This window comes from Mchenga conophoros, linkage group LG12 (genome assembly GCF_057382185.1).
Source record: "Mchenga conophoros isolate Kocher_MC1m ecotype Shallow Benthic linkage group LG12, M_conophoros_male_GT1.1, whole genome shotgun sequence".
NCBI lineage: Eukaryota > Metazoa > Chordata > Actinopteri > Cichliformes > Cichlidae > Mchenga > Mchenga conophoros.
This window is the reverse complement of record NC_140537.1, coordinates 17,942,707-17,960,552: the sequence shown is the minus strand read 5'-3', so window position 1 is coordinate 17,960,552 and position 17,846 is coordinate 17,942,707. Positions and strand designations below refer to the sequence as shown.

General features: G+C 41.0%; 1 protein-coding gene across 9 annotated transcripts in view; it reads right to left on the bottom strand.

Annotated features, from left to right (window-relative positions):
• The window catches only part of mef2cb (myocyte enhancer factor 2cb), a 68,878-nt gene extending 51,353 nt beyond the window's left edge, over positions 1-17,525 (bottom strand). For 2 of the 9 annotated variants that reach the window (XM_085294134.1, XM_085294132.1), the window contains exon 1: positions 7,806-8,324. The gene's annotated coding sequence lies outside the window, so the exon portion shown is untranslated. Of the gene's footprint in view, positions 1-7,805; positions 8,325-10,059; positions 10,200-17,269 lie in introns of those variants that run through there. The other 7 variants (XM_085294128.1, XM_085294131.1, XM_085294133.1 and 4 more) reach the window with 5 other exon arrangements.
• Between the last annotated feature and the right edge of the window lie 321 nt (positions 17,526-17,846).

The window sequence follows — 17,846 nt, the reverse complement described above, 5'->3', positions numbered from 1 at the left end:
CTTGAGGAGCACGATGCCCTGTAAAGAATACCCGAATTAATCAAAAATAAATGTAGTCATCCACCCACAGAAGTGAGACAGTAAAAATGAGTTTGACCCTGGAAAATGTGAATCTTTGAAAACAATAAATGAATGTCAAATGGTAAAATCTAAATAACATCCAGTTCTGCTCCTATAGCTAACCCTATTTATTAAATGCTCTCGTTGCCTTCGCAAATCTGCAGTCGAATGATTCCATAAGAAATTGAGAGTACAATGAGAAGGGAGTGAGGATCAGACTCAAAGTTAGGCCCCATAGGCAAGACATAGAAATGAAATCAACAAGACAACTCGGCATTCAGATGACAGATAAGAGAGCAAGCCAGCCAGTGCCCTTCCACACATGAACTAACTGTGGAAAAACCCAGTTCTCACACACTCCCCTTAAAATCTTTACTCTCGACTACATTTGAAAAGAAAAAAAGGGGAATTAGCTTGTAGGGTTTCTAATCTGTACGTTACAAAATCTGACAGTGTCAGCTAAGACTTCTCGCACTAAACTGCGAGCCCTTTCTGCGCTTTACTCCAGAGGCTGATTTTCTCACACCCTCATTCTGAGTCCAATCCTGTTTGCACGAGCCCCAGAGGGGCTGCTCTGTCATAGCCTGGAGTGGGCCGGCGGTGGATGGATGTGACGTGGAGGAACTGGGACTCTGCTGTGGGGAGGCTGGAGCCACGGCAGGTATCCCCCGCACTTCCTCAGCTATTTTTAAAACCACGAGTCCGGAGATGGGCCAAAAATAAAACAGAGGCCATTTTGGCCCATGACAATAAAAGCAAATAAAGATCCCTCACTCGCACACGTTAACGCACACGCGCGCGCGAATATGAGAAACAGAAAAGTATCCACGCACACCGCCAACAAACAACAACAGATAAGAAGTGAAAAAGGTCTTCACCTGACAATGAAACTATATGTCCTGCTATTGAGCATACACAGATGTGCACATCCGCACATACACAACAGACAAAAGTCAATATCAAGGCTGAGCTATTTCTGTAGAGAGCACTATTTAGGAAGTGCGGGCAAAGTGCCAGTATTCTCCTCAGTATCGTCTGGCTGTCATTGCAGTTATACAAACTCACCTCTTTCCTCTCTCGCCCGCTCCTCACCCTTTCCACCCAACCCCTTGTTCCATTGTCACTGCTCTCTCGCTCTCTCTCTGTGTTGTTCTTATATACACACACACACACACACACACACACACCAAGGTTATTTGTTTTTCCACTGGGTCGAACCACAGTGGCAGGTGAAAGCATCTATTGGCAAGATAAAGAGAGTGGCTGGTGTGAGAGCACAAGGCCTCACTCTGCCCAGCAAACCTTGAAGTGAAGCGCCGGGCTGGAGTTTCAAACAAAGTGCCCCCTCATTCATTATACATGCAACTGCACTGAAAATCTCCTTCCGCAATGCCATCTTCTTCACATCTCTCTCTCTTTCTCTCTCTCTCTCTCACTTTGCCTCTCCAGGCCTCTCTCTCTCTTTCCCTCTATCTTCTTCCCTCTCTTCTCACATCGGCCCTCTTCGTTTTCTCTCATTTTTTCCAGACAGAGCATCCATAAAGTATGAATAAAATTAATGACATCACGAGCTGCACTTTGGAAGAGCCACTGTAGGAAAAAGCCATACATCACAGTGCAGAAGGAACCGGGCTGAAAAAAGAAGAAGACAGAGAAAGAGAGAGAGAGAAAAGAGTGCGTGAGGTCTACGCTGTTTCACTCTTCACCGCCTCCAGGGCCTTTCCTACTGTGTGCTATAGTGTCTTATTAAGTTTGACTTCAGATGCACATTAGCTGAAAAAGTTTAAACACTTTTATTATTGTTCAGCTTTTTCTGCATTTCTTTGTCCCGCTTTCTCCTTAATTCTTTGGTCAGCTGAGTAAACTACGTTTTCGAAACAGTCCCGTGTTGCACATTATTTCATAGGCTGGCCTTTGGTGTGGGAATGGCACAGATGACAGTGGAAAGAAACACTGGTGTGGGCTTTGGCAGGACAGCGGCTGGTTAAGCAGTGTGCTCTGCAGAAAAGGGAGAGCACTGAGAGCATGGATTCTTATTTTTTTTAATTTATTCCCCAACTTAGAAAGTGTTAACAGCATTTTCAACGACACAGAGGATCTCCTTATTTTACACAGGTTGTCCAGATTTCTAAAGCTGTGGTGAAAAACAAGCACAAAATTTGAAAAAAGTCTGCGATATTCTTCCTTGGAGCACAAAAAGAGAGACAGACGTATCAGTCGTGCCATCTATTATTGGATATTTACTGTTGCGTTGTTGTATTGGGAAAAAAAAAACAGCAACTTCACATAAAAAGCCTGACGGGGTAGAATTCAAGTCCTAATTCCTCTGAATTCGGTGTGAACACAAGATCTGTTATAAATATCCGATCGCGACGTGACGCTCAGCGGCAGCGCGGATGGGGAGCGGTGGCGGCAGCGGCGCGGATTGTGGCAGCCGAGCGAGCAGGGGGTTTCAGATGGATGCGAGCTTGTGTGAGGCCAAGGCACAGAGCTACCTCTGTGCGTCTCACAGGACTCTGTTGCACAATGACTCGGCTATGTTGCAGTTGTGACAAAGATAAATTACAGCGACTGGAAAACATTTCTACATTTTTTTTCCTCACTCTCCCCATCCCTACACCTTCTTTTTTTTTTCCTTTTTTCTTTTTTTTTTCTTGGCATTGGGTGGATTCCAAATGCGTCCCACACCAAAGGAATATGGTGAAGGCGGGTGGGGGCATCTCTCTCTGAAATAATATTAGGGCGTAAGAAGTTGCTCCTAACTATTTACGGGTCAGGAGCAGGGTTTAATCAAAGAAAATGCCTTTGGCTGCTACATTTCCATAAACAGACAGGAAACACTTCTCTGACAAACTGGCTTCTAAAAAATCTGTCAGATAAATTCTGGTTTCGCCACGTAACGGTTCAAGTCAGCATTACAGATGTCATGTTTGCGTTACCCCTAAAACTGTCTGCACTGTGCAGGAAAAGAAGAAGAAAAATTCTCTCAGGATTGAAAGTTGGGTAAGTCTTGGGAAGTTAATGTGCCAGTTTATAAGCCTGAAAACTCTTATTTAACTCTCATTTGAACATTTAAGTCTTGATGTTGGAGGCTTTCAACCTAATTGGAATGATCTCATGTTTGGACAAAGAAACCCAAACTCTGCTCTACTCTAAATGTTTCTCTTTGTCTTATCATTCAGACTCCTCTGCTCCTGCACTCCTCCAGCCTTCTCGCCTCCCGGGCCTCTCTCTCTTTCTCTCTCCCTGTCCAAATATTTCAGACAGCAGGCCTCAAGTATGGTGAGGTGTTTTGGGTGTCTCTTTAGGTGGGCTGCAGCTGATGATATGATTGTGCGGTCAGCACTGCCGAGCACAGACCACCCAGCAGGCTGCTGCCGTAATAATGGCCAACAGGCCAGGCAGGAAACAGGAAACAGGATGAAGAAGGGCAGGACATCCTGTTCATCTAGATCACTGTGTTAAACATGACATCACGAACGCATCGACATCTTAACGGAGGGTTACCTGAGCGGAGGCCGAACACTTTGTCGGCGTGCTCTTAACTAACCTCTGCTCAAATAAATTTCCATCTGCGTTCTCTCTGCGCGCGTATCTCTCTCTGTTTTCATGTGCATCTGTCTTCTCAGTTTGCCTTTTCAGCCCTCACACTGACACTGTTTTCCAGACTGCTCCATCATCGCAGACATCAAATCCTACCCTCTTCAGTGTGAGAATAAAGGAGAAAAAGAAAAACAAGCATTTTCATTTGAATATACACCAGCAACAACCTCACAAAACTCAGACGAAGGGAAAAAAACAAAAAACACGTACGCACACAAAAGCACAAAGATTCCAGCGCACGAATACACAGAGACAAGACGCAAAGTTGAAAACGCACACACACAACTCCCAGACACACAGCACACACTGACAGACAAACACACAAAAGAAACAGCAAGCACAAAGCACAGCACAGCCAGAAGTCTACTTTATGCAGAAATATTCTAAAGTGTGTTTTACAATACAATTAAACATCAAAGGCTGATATATTCCTCTGTGATCTTTAACACCCCAGTGAACAAACCCCACACACCCCCATCCACTTACAGCATACAGAGAAAGTTGCTGAACGTCACTGCTAATTACTAGATAGAGACAGAAGAATACTTTGCATCATTATGCAAAAACCAGGACATATTCAAATATATGCATTCAATCCACCAAAAAACCATTCAAGGACTGCATTATTTACTTTTTGATTTTTGTGTGTGTGTGTGTGTGTGTGTGTGTGTGTGCGCGTGTGCGTGTGGTAAGTTTTATGAGTAATTGCAGCTCTTATGAGAAGATACACAGACAGTGCTCCTAAGGCAAAGATGCATTTGGATAAACATTTCTAACACGCACAACAGTTAGGACAATGAAAGCGAGATCTGCTGAAGACGAGTAAATAAACACATGGTGAGGTTGAGCCCTGCGTATTTCACTGCTACTATAAAACGTATGAAAAGAGAAAAAAAAGAAAGAAAAAAAGAGAAAAAAAGGAGACTATTCCTCCCATGCAGCAACTAGAGAACACCTGCCATGTGCAATAAACAGGAATGCAAGAAGCCTTTAAGTTATTATAAAACATAAGCATTTTCATCTGCTTAGAAATTGGCAAGAAGAATTGTTTTCTCAACAAATGCCTTAATATTTCTGTTATTTATGCGAGGCAAATTTTACTACACACACAGCCTGCACTTTATTGCGTTACATATGCTGCTAAACCAATTAAACGTTTTCACATGCGGGATACACAAGGTCGTCTCGCAGCATTTTAAGACGCTTTCTTACGTTATGAAGCATTGCATGTGAGGCAAATACAAATGTCTACATCTGAGTCTTATATCAGCCTCTCATTTGAGCCAAAGGGCATGAAGTCCACTTAAGAGTTCTTCAATATCTACCTCACGATCTTGCCAACCGGCAATCTGCAAATGAATGTTTTACTGATGTTTAACTGAGTAAACTCTGCAAACTTCTTCCAAAATATTTGAAGCCATTAGTGAAAAAAAACAAAAACTTTAAAGCACAGCTAAAGGGGCTTTTAAACTGTTTGCTTAAACATAAATACATTGGTTGTCTCCATTAAGGAAAAATGTTTTCATAGATCTGGTTTTCCATAAGGTGGGGATCTTTGAAATGTGCCTCTTGTACAGTATTAAATGTCTATGTGAGCAGAGATCAGGGACCACAGTGGTATAGTTTACACCTTTTTCCCCCCTGAAGATGGAAACTTGGTAGCAGGAATAGAAGTTACCACCAGTAAAACTAATTTATGGGTGTTAAATTACACATTTATAAGCAATATATTAGGCATTTCAAATGACAAATATTTGCTAATTATGCTGATTTTGTTGCAGTGCCTTGAAAACACATGGAATTACCCTGACCGTGGCAAACAATGTGTTCCCTTCCTTCACTTAACTAAAGCTTTACTGAGCCCCTGGCGTACAGCAAAGTGCCCTGACAATCGGCTCAATGCCCTGGCCAATCACAGAGACACGTGACCTTCTAATCCCTCTCTGTGAGAAGGGTAAGAGTGTGTTGTCGCTGTTGGTTTTGTGAATCAGCGCCTAAAATCCCAAATGATTTGTCAAGATGGAGAGGTCTTAAGAGAATAAGAGAAACAAAAGCAGCGCAGGCCAAATAGTGTGGGTGTTGATGCATGTGTGTAAAAGTGTGTGTGTAAGGAGGGAGAGAGAGAGCGAGAGAGAGAAAGGAGACAGAACATGCTTTTGTGCACCTGTGTGTGTTTGCGCACGACTGCATACAAGTGTCCGTGTGTGTGTGTGTGTGTGTGTGTCCGTGTGTGTCCGTGTGTGTGTGTAGAGGGTCTCTTAGATTACAGAGCTTGGCTGACAGACTTCTCAGTGTGTAATCGTGGGTCCACATGCAAGTGCTCACCTTCCTCTGAGCGGATTAACCTATCGCTAAATCCCAAGAGAGCAACAGGCCAGACAGGCCACACAGAACAACTTCATTGACGATAGTCAGAAAAGGAAAGCCACACTTATGATGTTGTTTTCTAAAAAAAATATAAATGAATGCACTCTGACTTTTTTAAGACTAAAAAGTTCACATAAAAGTTTAATAAAGGGTTACTGGACAACTGGACACCACGTTCCCTTCAGAAGTTCTTAAAAATCTTAAAAATTACATACGTCTTAAAACACGGAGCATCTCTCTTTTTTTCCTGAAAGTGAACTGAGAAATGCAGTCAAGCGGTACGCAGTGTGTTTTAAACGCACACATTAAATAAGCTGGTATACAGCTACACACAGAAACACTTTTACCATTCTGTAAGTGCCTTAAAATACCTCATTTACATAGCTGTTATTTTAAAATTAATTTAATAGTTTAATGAATCTCAAAATATTCTCTAAAAGTTACATTAATTATATTAAATTTCAAGCAGTTATCACTACATTAAAGCCCTGTTCATTTCTTACTTTTTTATATAATTTATTTCACAGACAAAACTGTGTTTCAGCTTAAGAACTAATTCAGCTCAATATAAGTAAAGAGATAAACGTTTATCCTCACATTTGGCATACGTTTTTTTGTCCACAGCCAACTCAATCCCAAAATCTATCTAAATGAAAATGAAATGTATAATAGTAATTTTAAATGTCACTGCAAGCCCGAGTTTCTCTGCACATTACATGGTGGGCCTCGTGTCCGTACACTTTAAGTGTAAAACAAAGAATCCATTTTTAGCTCCAAAGCTGAAACCTGAGAAAAGTTGCCACAAGTTAATTGTAGCCTCGTGATTTTTCCTCTCATCGCAACAGGTTTAGTTGAGCAACGTGAGGCTTAACCAAACTCGCAATATGAATTTAATCATACTTGCTCTCTTGTAATAAGTCAGTCTCAGTCACAAAGGCACAGAGAAGAAATTATAGTTGAGCCTGAACAGCCAAACCTCCTGTAAAACACTGATTTACAGCACAGTCCGCCGTGTCGCTCATCTACATAAATTTACATCCAAATAAGTGTAAAAGAATGTTTTCCCCTGTATTGCAGCGATGATATGATTAGCTATTTATTTAATAATTATCAAAGCTTCCTACATAATATACCGGTTTAAAGTTTAGCACGGCATAATTGCCATCAGTTCACCTCAGTTTAGAACGTTTATTTCGTGCGCAAAGAATATCCACAAACTAGGATCACTGTTTCCCTAATCTGTTGCTTTGATGGAAATCTGAGATGTAAAAACTTGTGCATCTCCTTTTGCCTTTGTAATTTTGTTTGAGGTAGACTGAACGCTACATTTTACAACCCAAATGTAACTTTTCATATGCCACCCTGCCCAAAGGCGCAAAAAGAGGGCATAAAGTATAGTGTTAATGTGACCAGCCTGTTCATTGGCTTCTGGACTGTGCGCCTGCATGTGGACGCGAGAAAGCTGCACAAGGTCGACACAGCAGTGACACCTAAAATCACCACACGGATCTCCTAATACACCATAACCAGTGATTTGATGTCGCTCGGTAACTATATTACATTGCTGTTACCGGCACGAGTCGAAAGGGGGTCACAACAAATCAATACACGCAGTTGCTGTACTTTGTCAGGGGAGACAACGCGCATCAAACTAGACCCTCAAGTTTCCCCTTACGGAACATTTCAAATAAAATAAATAATAATTTTTTTAAGAACCATACGATGGAGTGAGGTGTTTGCCAGTGAGTGCCAAGTGGTGCAAGTGCGGTACTTACTTTATCTGAAATCTTGTCCCGAGTGAAGCGAGAGAAGGCTACAACAAGCGGTCCGCCGGGTGTTTGGTCCGGCCGTTTGACAGGAAGGTTGGAGCCGCTGCTTGATGGGGGACGGAGTTCGCCGAGACGCACTTAAAATCCAGGAGCGCAACTAAGCAGGAGGACGGCGCCGAGAGGAAAAAAAAGTAACCTACAATACGTGGTATGAGTCCCTATAATGTCAGAGAAAACTACCCCCCTCTCTCTCTCTCTCTCTCTCTCCTCTCTCTCTCTCTCTGATCCGACAGAGCTCGCTCAGGAGGCGCTGAGGACGCACCGTCTGGTCTGCTAGTGCGTAGTACCGGTGAGCGGCGAGGGACTCGGTGGAGCGGCTGTGTTGGAGGTGGTGCCGGTATTAGTACTGGACGTCTGAAGCTTAATAGTGATGTTGCGAAGCTGTTTCTGTTCCTCCCCACAATCCCGACCAAGTCTTTCCCTAAACCTTCTGCTCTCCTGCGTGAAGAAATAATCGATTTTTTCCTCTCTACCCCTTTTCTTTTTTTAAAAAAAAAAAAACTCCTGAAAGGGGGCGGTCTCACATTTCCCAACTCCACTTTAATAAACGAGGCAAGGCTCTTAACGCTTTATTATCGCGCCAGGCCCGACGGAGTGGACACAATTAGTGCTGAGAGAGGACCGCTAGAGGAGGAGGAGGAGGAGGATGAAGATGGGGCATGTGTTCTTTAACTAATGATGTCACGGAGAGCACCCCGAGGTCTGCAGGCGACAGCATGCGATGAAACCCGTACCGCGAAAGTTGTGTTTCGCTCAGGCAGGTTAAGTTTCCAGCCAATTGTTTCATGCAGTCACATCAGATGCCAAGTACACCAAAACTTAAGTCTGTCGTAGCAAGAAGCAAAACACTTCAGCGTGTTTCAGCACCTTTAGTTTTTTGGTTTTTTTTAGAAATACTTCAAAAAAGACACCATTTTCTACAAACACACACTCACAGATGATCCAACATCACTCATTATTTTAACAATAAGAGTTTAAGATTAATTATCACATTAAATGACATGATTCTTCCCTCAATGCGATTTCGCTGGAAAAGTAGGAGCAACTTTAGCAACTCCCGAATAATGCCATTTTCTAATTCTCAACAATTCCTTGGATGTCTGCTCTGCCTCCTTTCTCAGACGCTGCAACACTTTTGCACATGCTGCACCCCGCCAATCATTCTTAGGGACCCAGCTATCTCCTACAGATAAGCCCTGACAGAGACAGTAAGCATTGGGGAATTGCCAAGCCTTTATCCGTCCAACCAAATGATTTCAAAACATCCACTCTATTAGTGTGAAGATAACAATTAGAACAGCAAGTTTGCCACTTCAGATAAGACACAGACAGGCAGTGCACTGGCTCTCTGTACAGAGATGTATACCAGATAGGCCTCATAATACCAGAGTTCTATTATACTCACATTATATGGGTGCCGTATCACGGTTTTAGGATTTTTAATGGCTGCCCTGAATGGAGCTTGTTACGCTACAATACACCGTTAGGCCCCATTGTTGACTTTATATCAATTTAACATTGAAAAAGGGAAAACATTATCACAGGCTTCCAAAAGTTTCTTCCATCCTGATATTTTAACAAACCAAAAAAAAAACCCCCAAAGAACACTTGTGGTCTATATACAGTTAAACAGCAAACCCCTTTCTCTTTATTAGCTTTGCACTGTAAAAGCAATACAGACTGCGTGTTGTGTAAATAGACGCCGAGTGACTCCATAATCTTCCCTTTTGAAGTTCACCTACGACGCATAAGCTATGCAAGCAGTCAGCCACCCAGTCAATCAGTTATTCAGTCAGTGAGGGTAGGAAATGGTAAGACATCAAGTAATAAATAAATCAAGCTGGCTAATCTGCTTGACGGGTGAACATTACAGCCTGTAACTGAAGCCGCTGGTGTCTGATGACTCTGAATGCCACCTTCACATCACCTGACCCTTTAATCTTTAATAGCATTTCCTCTGGTCCCTAGACCTCCATACTAATCAATAAGGCGCTGTTGGACACAGCAAGTTCATAAACGCGACACGGCAGATATCAACGGCGTTACATGTCAGCATGTATGAAACGGCGAGTTCACAGAGTCACAGTTTCAACAGACATGATTTCCTCCTTTCAGACTTCTTCTGGTGCTCGCACCTGACAGTTGCAGTAAGTCTCCAAAATATATGGATAGCTGTGGGTGCTTATGTGGTTGTACATACCACATGCAGTGTTCCTTCTACTTCTTCTTCTTCTTCTGTTCGTGCCCTCCCTCTTGTAGCTTTCTATGCTGTTTGCGAGAAGCTCACTGAAGAGGTCCTTTCAGTGTTCCCAGTGCTTGAGGTCGTCATTTGGTTAGCACCTGAGAGGAGAAGCAAAGTAGGCAGGCACGGTGAGAAGAAGAGTGAACCTGCCAGTGAAGTGCTTACTGCTTCTGTGTAAGAGTAGGCACTTGCACATAGTGTGCAAAGATCTATGTTAACATCTGTGTAACGTGTGTGTGTGTGTGTATGATAGCCATGTGAAACAGAGGAAAAAAATGGGGGGATGTGGAATACATTTGAATGGTGAAAAATCATTAAATGAGGCAAACACTGGCTCATGCTTATTCATAAATGACTGACTTGTCTACGGGGATAAACCTATGGTGAAACCATACTAACAGCCTCCCTCAGTTCTCATACATTTAATGCAAAATAGGGAAGACCTGCTGTATATTTTGCTCTTGAGACTACTGAGCACAGGGCTAAGGCTAAATATCTATATCTATATGTATTATATACAGCATTATAACCAGGCTGATATTAATCCACATTGCAGAGCTGAAGGTGTGCCACATTGTGCTATTAAAACTGATAAATTTAGAGTTAGTTACACAATGACTGTGTGCAAATAAGCAGAGCGCGTCGTAAGTTAAATATTATATGTTTTGGCATTTGTGTTATCTTAAGACAAACTATTTTCTCATTAATCAAAATGAGCGAAATTATTAGTTTCTTGCCATCTGAAACTTTCCCAGACCTACTCATTAGCCATTGTCCCTCCCTCCTACATGAATCCTGAACTTGTGTTCTGAGGAGTGTGTTTGAGAGTGTGTTGGAGTGTGGGTTGACAGTCTCATCAAAGCCTGGTGGAGGAAAAAAAATCAGTTTAAGAGTTTGCCAAACAATTATGTAATTTCAAAATATGTCACAGTGTGCATAAACACACTCTTTAGGCTTTCGGGTAAATTCAGTTTCGTGAGGTTTGGCTTCGGCTGTGCATAAAAAGTGAAACAGGGGAAACTGCGACTGGATCTTAAGTCAAACATATAAGTGCGGTTTGCTGATATTGATCTTGGTTGGATTGTTTCTTAAGCCTCTCCTGGCAGCCACTTCACAGCATGTGTCACACGCACGCACCGAACGCACACGTGCAGAACAGCTTGCCTATAAATGTATGTGTGCGCGCACGCCCGTTTGTTTTTGGTAGCAGAGGGAGAAAGAAAGAAATGCCTCTCTCAAGCAAAAGATAAACACAAACACATTTCCAGGGCAAACAAGAACAGCCCGGGCTCAGTGCAATCTGTTGTCGATCATGCTCACGTGAAAACACAATCTGCCTGTCACAGTAGATGATGTTGTCAAGCGCTCTGCCTCACTGCTCCTGAGAATTAGCCAGCGATTACAGAAGCACTACGAAACACGCAGAGTATTTGTTGTATGTCGGATATGTCTGAAGATGCTTGCAGCTTTATTTGGTATTTACCGCTTTCTCTTCCTGCACTCGTTCCCTAATGAATTTTAGACACGTTTGTTTTTTTGACAATAGATTGATGCTACATGATGTGACGACCAAAGGCTTCACAGAAAGCACAGAAAGACCTGCAGGCCAATTTAACTCACATGCTCAGCTGGGAATCCACAGATCTCCCTTTTGCAGGTGGAGATGTCTTATGGGTGTTTCAAGGGCAATCACAGCAACATTTTTTGACTTGGTATATAATGCTAAAAATTCAATGCATATTTATTTAAAAAAAAATTTTTTTTATTATTCTTATTCAGCCTTATTGAAATGCATCACATATTATGTATCATTATAGTTAGGGTTAGGGCAAACCTAGATTGATTAAAGAAATTTGGAAAAAAAAAAAAAAAAACCTGTATAATAATTAAAACGTTATTCATAATTGTGAATCATTTGCACGTGTTATGTGTATGTAATGTGACAGTATACATTCAAGAGCACAAATATCGAGGAATCCATAACATGGTCCGTTATTTTATACAATTATTAAACTATAACGTCATTCATTCTTTGTTCATTTGAACTCCTAGTATCTAAGCCATACAGTTCTCACTCAGCCTCAACATCTGGGCTCTGTTCTCAGGAAAAACACACCTGCTTTAGAAAATGAGAGACATTCCCCCGCTGATCTGTGTTTGGTCTTTGGGTAAGTCATCTAAAGCGTGGTATTATAAATAATTTGAAGCTCCTTATTAATAAGTATTATAATGAAACTCACAGGGCAATATCATCAGTAATTATAGTCGAAGGAATTGTACTACAGTACTTTATAATTAAGGGAGCAAAGGTTAGAAAATCAGGTTTAATTAACTGAAATCATATTTCTCCTTGTTATAATATATATAAAACAAAGAGAGTCATATAACCATGAGGAAGTATTTATTTGCACTTACGAATGTTTTTTTTTTTTTATATGTGAACATGCAATTCAGCTATTAGGCAATATCTCCTTGTTCATTTTATTTCTGAAAGAAAGCAGCGACGCAGTTCTGCCTTAACTTGGCACTCATGCCTCGAGGTATTTTGCCTCTGCAAGAATCAGTTGTATGCAAATGTAAAAAGACTTGATCAAGATACACATATCATATATTCATTTCATCTACATCATAACTTTAGGTCACTATTGTATCACTTTACAAGAAAACAGATTTTTAAAAACTGTTGTGTCAAATATTTCTACATCCTGTAGTTTTACTTGTTATATCTTGAAATGTAATAAATAACAAGAGAAGTGACCTGATATATTTCAGTGAAACTGTATACGGTTTTAATTTTAATAACACATTTTTTTTCTACCATGTGGCTACATCTTTAATAATATCTATCATCCAAAACTGCAATGGCTATATAACAAGCCCTTAACAAGCAGTGTCAGTCAGGGACAGCTCGGGTGATTTGCATGTGTTGCGTTTAACCAACACTATTCTGTCTGTACACCTTTCCTGCATTATGGATGAGGCACAAGCTGAACAACAAATTCTCCCTTTGTTCTTCTTGATTCTCTGGTTACATCACAGGAAAAGCTCCATGGTCCTGTCTGTGACTGCACTGGCACACTGAGACACAGCGATGCTGGGCGCGCTGTTAATCAGACCTGTTGCTTCTTCGCTTTGTTATATTGCATCTACGTGGGCTTTTCGACACGCAGAGACACAGACCACAAAGCAAGCACGTCTTCCACATATTTAATTCGAAGAACTAACCGTGCCACCTGTCGAATGGATGATAATAAACAATTTCAATAAGATGATCACATTGGGAAGAAAATAAAAATAGCTCACGTCGACTACAGAGGGGATTATTCAGCCTTGATACCTGCAAATTGACTGCCTGCTTATTTTATTTACAATCAAAATGCTTTAATGTCACATATATCATTAATGTGACAGGTGCCATCAGTGTGTGCCATCTGCTATATATGAACAACACAGTGTACAGGCACTGCAATTAAGTGTGCTGCCTGCAGGGGAGGTCTGCACCCTTCTTAGGGGAATGGAGAAGTTTAGCACAGGGGTTCACTGGAGGTGTTCTCTGTGCCCCAAAGTTTAACCAACTTTTTACCCTAAACTACTTCAACACGGTCGTCTGTTTAGGCATTTTAGCCAAGTATTAAAAAAAACAAAACAAATATTAAATATCTCTAACCGCTATCCTACAAATATTTTAATTGTTTTTAATTTACTTCCTTCATTATTCTAATCCCTGGTGGTTTTTTCTCTCCCACCTCCTCCTCTCCCCGTGTCTTCTTTGTGCTTAACTGCCACGCTTACTGTCTGTATATCAAGGGCTCAAAGTTCTCTTTGTCTCCAGCAGATTGCTTCGCGAGAGGGAGGGAAAAGAAACTCACTTTCTGCTAATGATTTTTCCTCATTTTGAATGGTTGGAAAGTAATTCCCTATGAACTGCTCCAACAAAGGCACAGTTATTCCATTGTTCTTGCTGCCCTTTCTCTAATTGTGCCTATAAAAGAGAGATGCCAGTGATACTTTTTTTTTATGTCTCAGTTCAAGGGGTGCCCACCGGTGTTTCCTGAAGTGGTGCAAAAGCTGTTTCTGAAACAACATTATTAGTGTTAAATGTGCGGCAGTGGAACAGAGCCCACGTCTGAGCAAAGTGCCATGATCAACATGTCAAAGAAGAAATGCAGACTTAAATTACAGCTGAAGTTTGGCTTTGTTATGTATTTGTAAATAATATTGAGCGTAACATGTGATGGGAGACAGCTGTTTCTTTCTTATTTAACCATCAACTATGGTTTCTTTAAACCACATCCATGATCGCTCCCTAAACATAAGCGCATTTTAGAAAGGAACTGGCAAAACTTGTTCTGCTGACAAAGGAGGCAAATCAGAAAGCATTAATACGGGTCACTGGCATTGGTGGTTTAATTAGAGGCAGCAGAAGCAATATAGTTACATGCTGAGCAATAAAAGCAGTTTTTAATACTGAAGAATAAGTAAAGTTACATTATTTTTAACAGAATATTACAATATAAAGAGTAATATAAAGATGATCGTTTGTAAAAAGTTGCACTTACACTTCCTGAATAACAAAAACCAGCTGCAATGCATCCAACTATAGCACAAAAGTCTGCAGTTAGCTTTGTTTTGATTTCCCATAATAACTATTACACAGCAAAAGTCCCTCCTGCAGCTGTTGACCTCAGCCAATTCTCTTGACAATTAACAATCATTCAGCATGGCTCTGCAACTTCTCCCACACTCTCACCAAGCAGCTGATAGTGTCTCACTGCGAAGAAAAGCAACTAGAATGGAATACGTTGCGTATCTAAACGAGGATTTCCCAGCTCAGATGTATGAGAGCGAGGCCGACCATCGGCGCAGACCTGTGTTACACAGTAGAGCTTGGCAGACAAGCGGTGATGTCTAAAGCTCTTTGTGCCTCCAGGATCACCCCCAACTCATTCTTATTCAGACATGATCAGAGGAGAGGCAGGCAACTGAGATTAGCTGCAGATCAAAAGAGCTGCCTAGCGCCAGCGCTCGTGTTTTGTAGATTTAGGCGGCCCCGGCACACAAGCATTGTATCATGGCGGCGGAGCGTCATACTGTTTTCTGGCCTTGACAGTGCTCAGGGGGTTAGAAGGAAACAGAGTTTTTAAACAGAAGGATGGACCGCTGCTGGAAGTCTTCCAAAATTAAATAATAAAGATAATAAAAAGGGGAATGAAAAGGAAAAAAATAAGAGCAGAATTACTACGCTGTTACTGTAAGCCATTACAGAACCAAGGTACTTCATGCATCACAATTGAAATCACTCCCATATGTGTAATTGGTCTTGGTTCAGTTCTAATTTGTTTTAAAAATGAAATGCACTTTCTACAGTAACATAGTTTCAGTAACTCGGGAGCATCTGGATCAGTGGTGCCACAAAATAACCATGGAAACTAAATACTACCAATGCTTTCTGTCAGCAGCAGCTACACAGTAACAACAAATCAGCAAATTACTTCTACAGTGTATCTTAACGTTCCCTCTAATTTATACAAAGACACTGTGACACAGTGGAAACCACAAAATGCATATCTGCATTGAATTACCTTCCACTTAACACCAGACAAAGTGAAACACTGAAACTAAAAGCTACATTTTTAGGGAAAATTTGTGCTCGTATTATCACTGACCAAACTTTGACATTCACATTTGAGACATTACCATTTAAGTTAAAAATGTATTAATAATTATAATTTACTTACTATTCATACAACATAAAAAACAAACAAAACAAAACAAAAAACTGGAAGCAACAATGAAACCAATAGCTGACTTGGAAGGTGGAAAGACAGGATGAGGTGAGTTTCAAAGGCAGAGAGGCAACTGTACAAGAGCGCTCACCACCCTACGGAGAAAGAAAACAGTGCGTTTCCTCAACTCCGCTGACCATCAAAGCCATGGAATTCAGGGGCAGAGAAGCAGTAAAGTAAGGACTGCACTGTTCCTGTAAACTGGGTCAAAGTTTCTACTGTTCTGCTTTTTGGGTGAATAATATGACATGTGTGCATGTGTACTTCTCAAGTTTAGATGTATATTAAAAATGAAAAATAAAACTGTTTTCATTTTCAAGTAGGAGTATAATAAAGTTTTATATCCACTGTCTGTGTCAACAGTTGACTTAGTAACGATTTTAATAAATAGTCTAAAATACCCTGAACTTCAAATTTAAAGATATGAAATTTATAAGCATCAACAAATTTAAATCTAATGTGGAAACAAACTTAAAAAATAAAAGCCTTTTACGCAGTTTGGGACAAATGACATATTCTTACATCCCCTGGTGACGAATAGTCCCCTTTCTGTCAATCAAAAGTTTGTCCAGTATGTCTTCCTTAGACACCAAAATGGGAAACACACGTTTCATCTGAAGTATGTATTTGCATCTAGTGCAGCCACCTTGAGGGAATGAGTCATTTCTAAAGCAAACAACACTTTAAGGCCACGCTCTTTCTTTCACTGATAATTCCAGATCGTGCAATGAGATGTTCTGAGCAATTACCCATAACGGTACAAGTAACCTAAACTGACTGTGAAGAATTAGAAACTGAGAAACAGCACAATATAAAGTTCCACTTTACTGACTTTAACCATTTTTCTTGCCTTGGAGACATAAAAATGTACACTCCTAAAACTAAACACACACACACGCACTTCCAGGAGCCTCAATCAGCTATTCCCCAAGTGCTCAACAGAGGTGATTGGCACCAGCTGGGACCTCGCTCCTCCTACAACACTGTTTGAGATTTTTTCTCTTTTTTTTTTTTTTTTTTGGTGTCTTTCTACTTTTTCAGGAGCAGGGAAATCTAAATGTAAACAGCAGTTAAGTAGATATTCTAGCCTTGTTCATACTGGTATAGGCACTTCTGTGTTGGGTTACATGACAAAGACATCATTCACTAAATCCTGCGAAGCTATAATGAAACAATTAGGCAATGCGGCTGCAAAATAAATTTCAGAATGGTTTAAATTGTGCAGCTCAGATATCCAAATTATGGCTTAATCTGTTAAACATGTCATGACCTGCTGTGCAAAGTGTTTGAAGTTCTGACAGAGACAGGTTTTCCACTAAGAGAATGAGATTCAGACTAGAGGGTGGAAAAAAAAGTGGAATAGGTGTAATTTATAAACTCACCCGTGCCTTTTCTCTGCTTCTCCAGGAAGCTACACCCTCCAGCACCAGCTGAGGCCCGACTGAATCAAACAGGTAAAAAAAAGTTGAAAAAGAGAAAAAAACAAACAAACGTGATAATGGATAAAAAGAAAACAAAAGGCCACAAATGACCTTAAATAGATGTCCTGCATGTAATAAAGCCAGACCAGCTGGCTTTGAATAGAACCCCCAATTTGGGTTGTCTGTTTGCCCCCGGTCTCTGACTGAACTGAAACCAGGTCCGGTTCTTTCCAACCATCTCTACCACCCCTACCCCTCTATCCCAGCTGAATCCACCTGCCCCTATCACTCTTGGGTAAATATAGCCTTCTGAGGGATCAGTGTCACCCCCCACCCCCCATTTCCCCTGATGCATACACATGCCCCAGACCTTTGTCAGCACTGGCATATAAGCCCTACCAAGAATGCTGCCACCTCCACAGTGGCAAAAAAAGACTCCCCTTTTTGCCCCTTCACATATCCACAGTTCTGCTGCACACAAACTTTCAATATCCTCTTTTAATCTTTCTTAAAAGTATGCGTATATATACATATACAG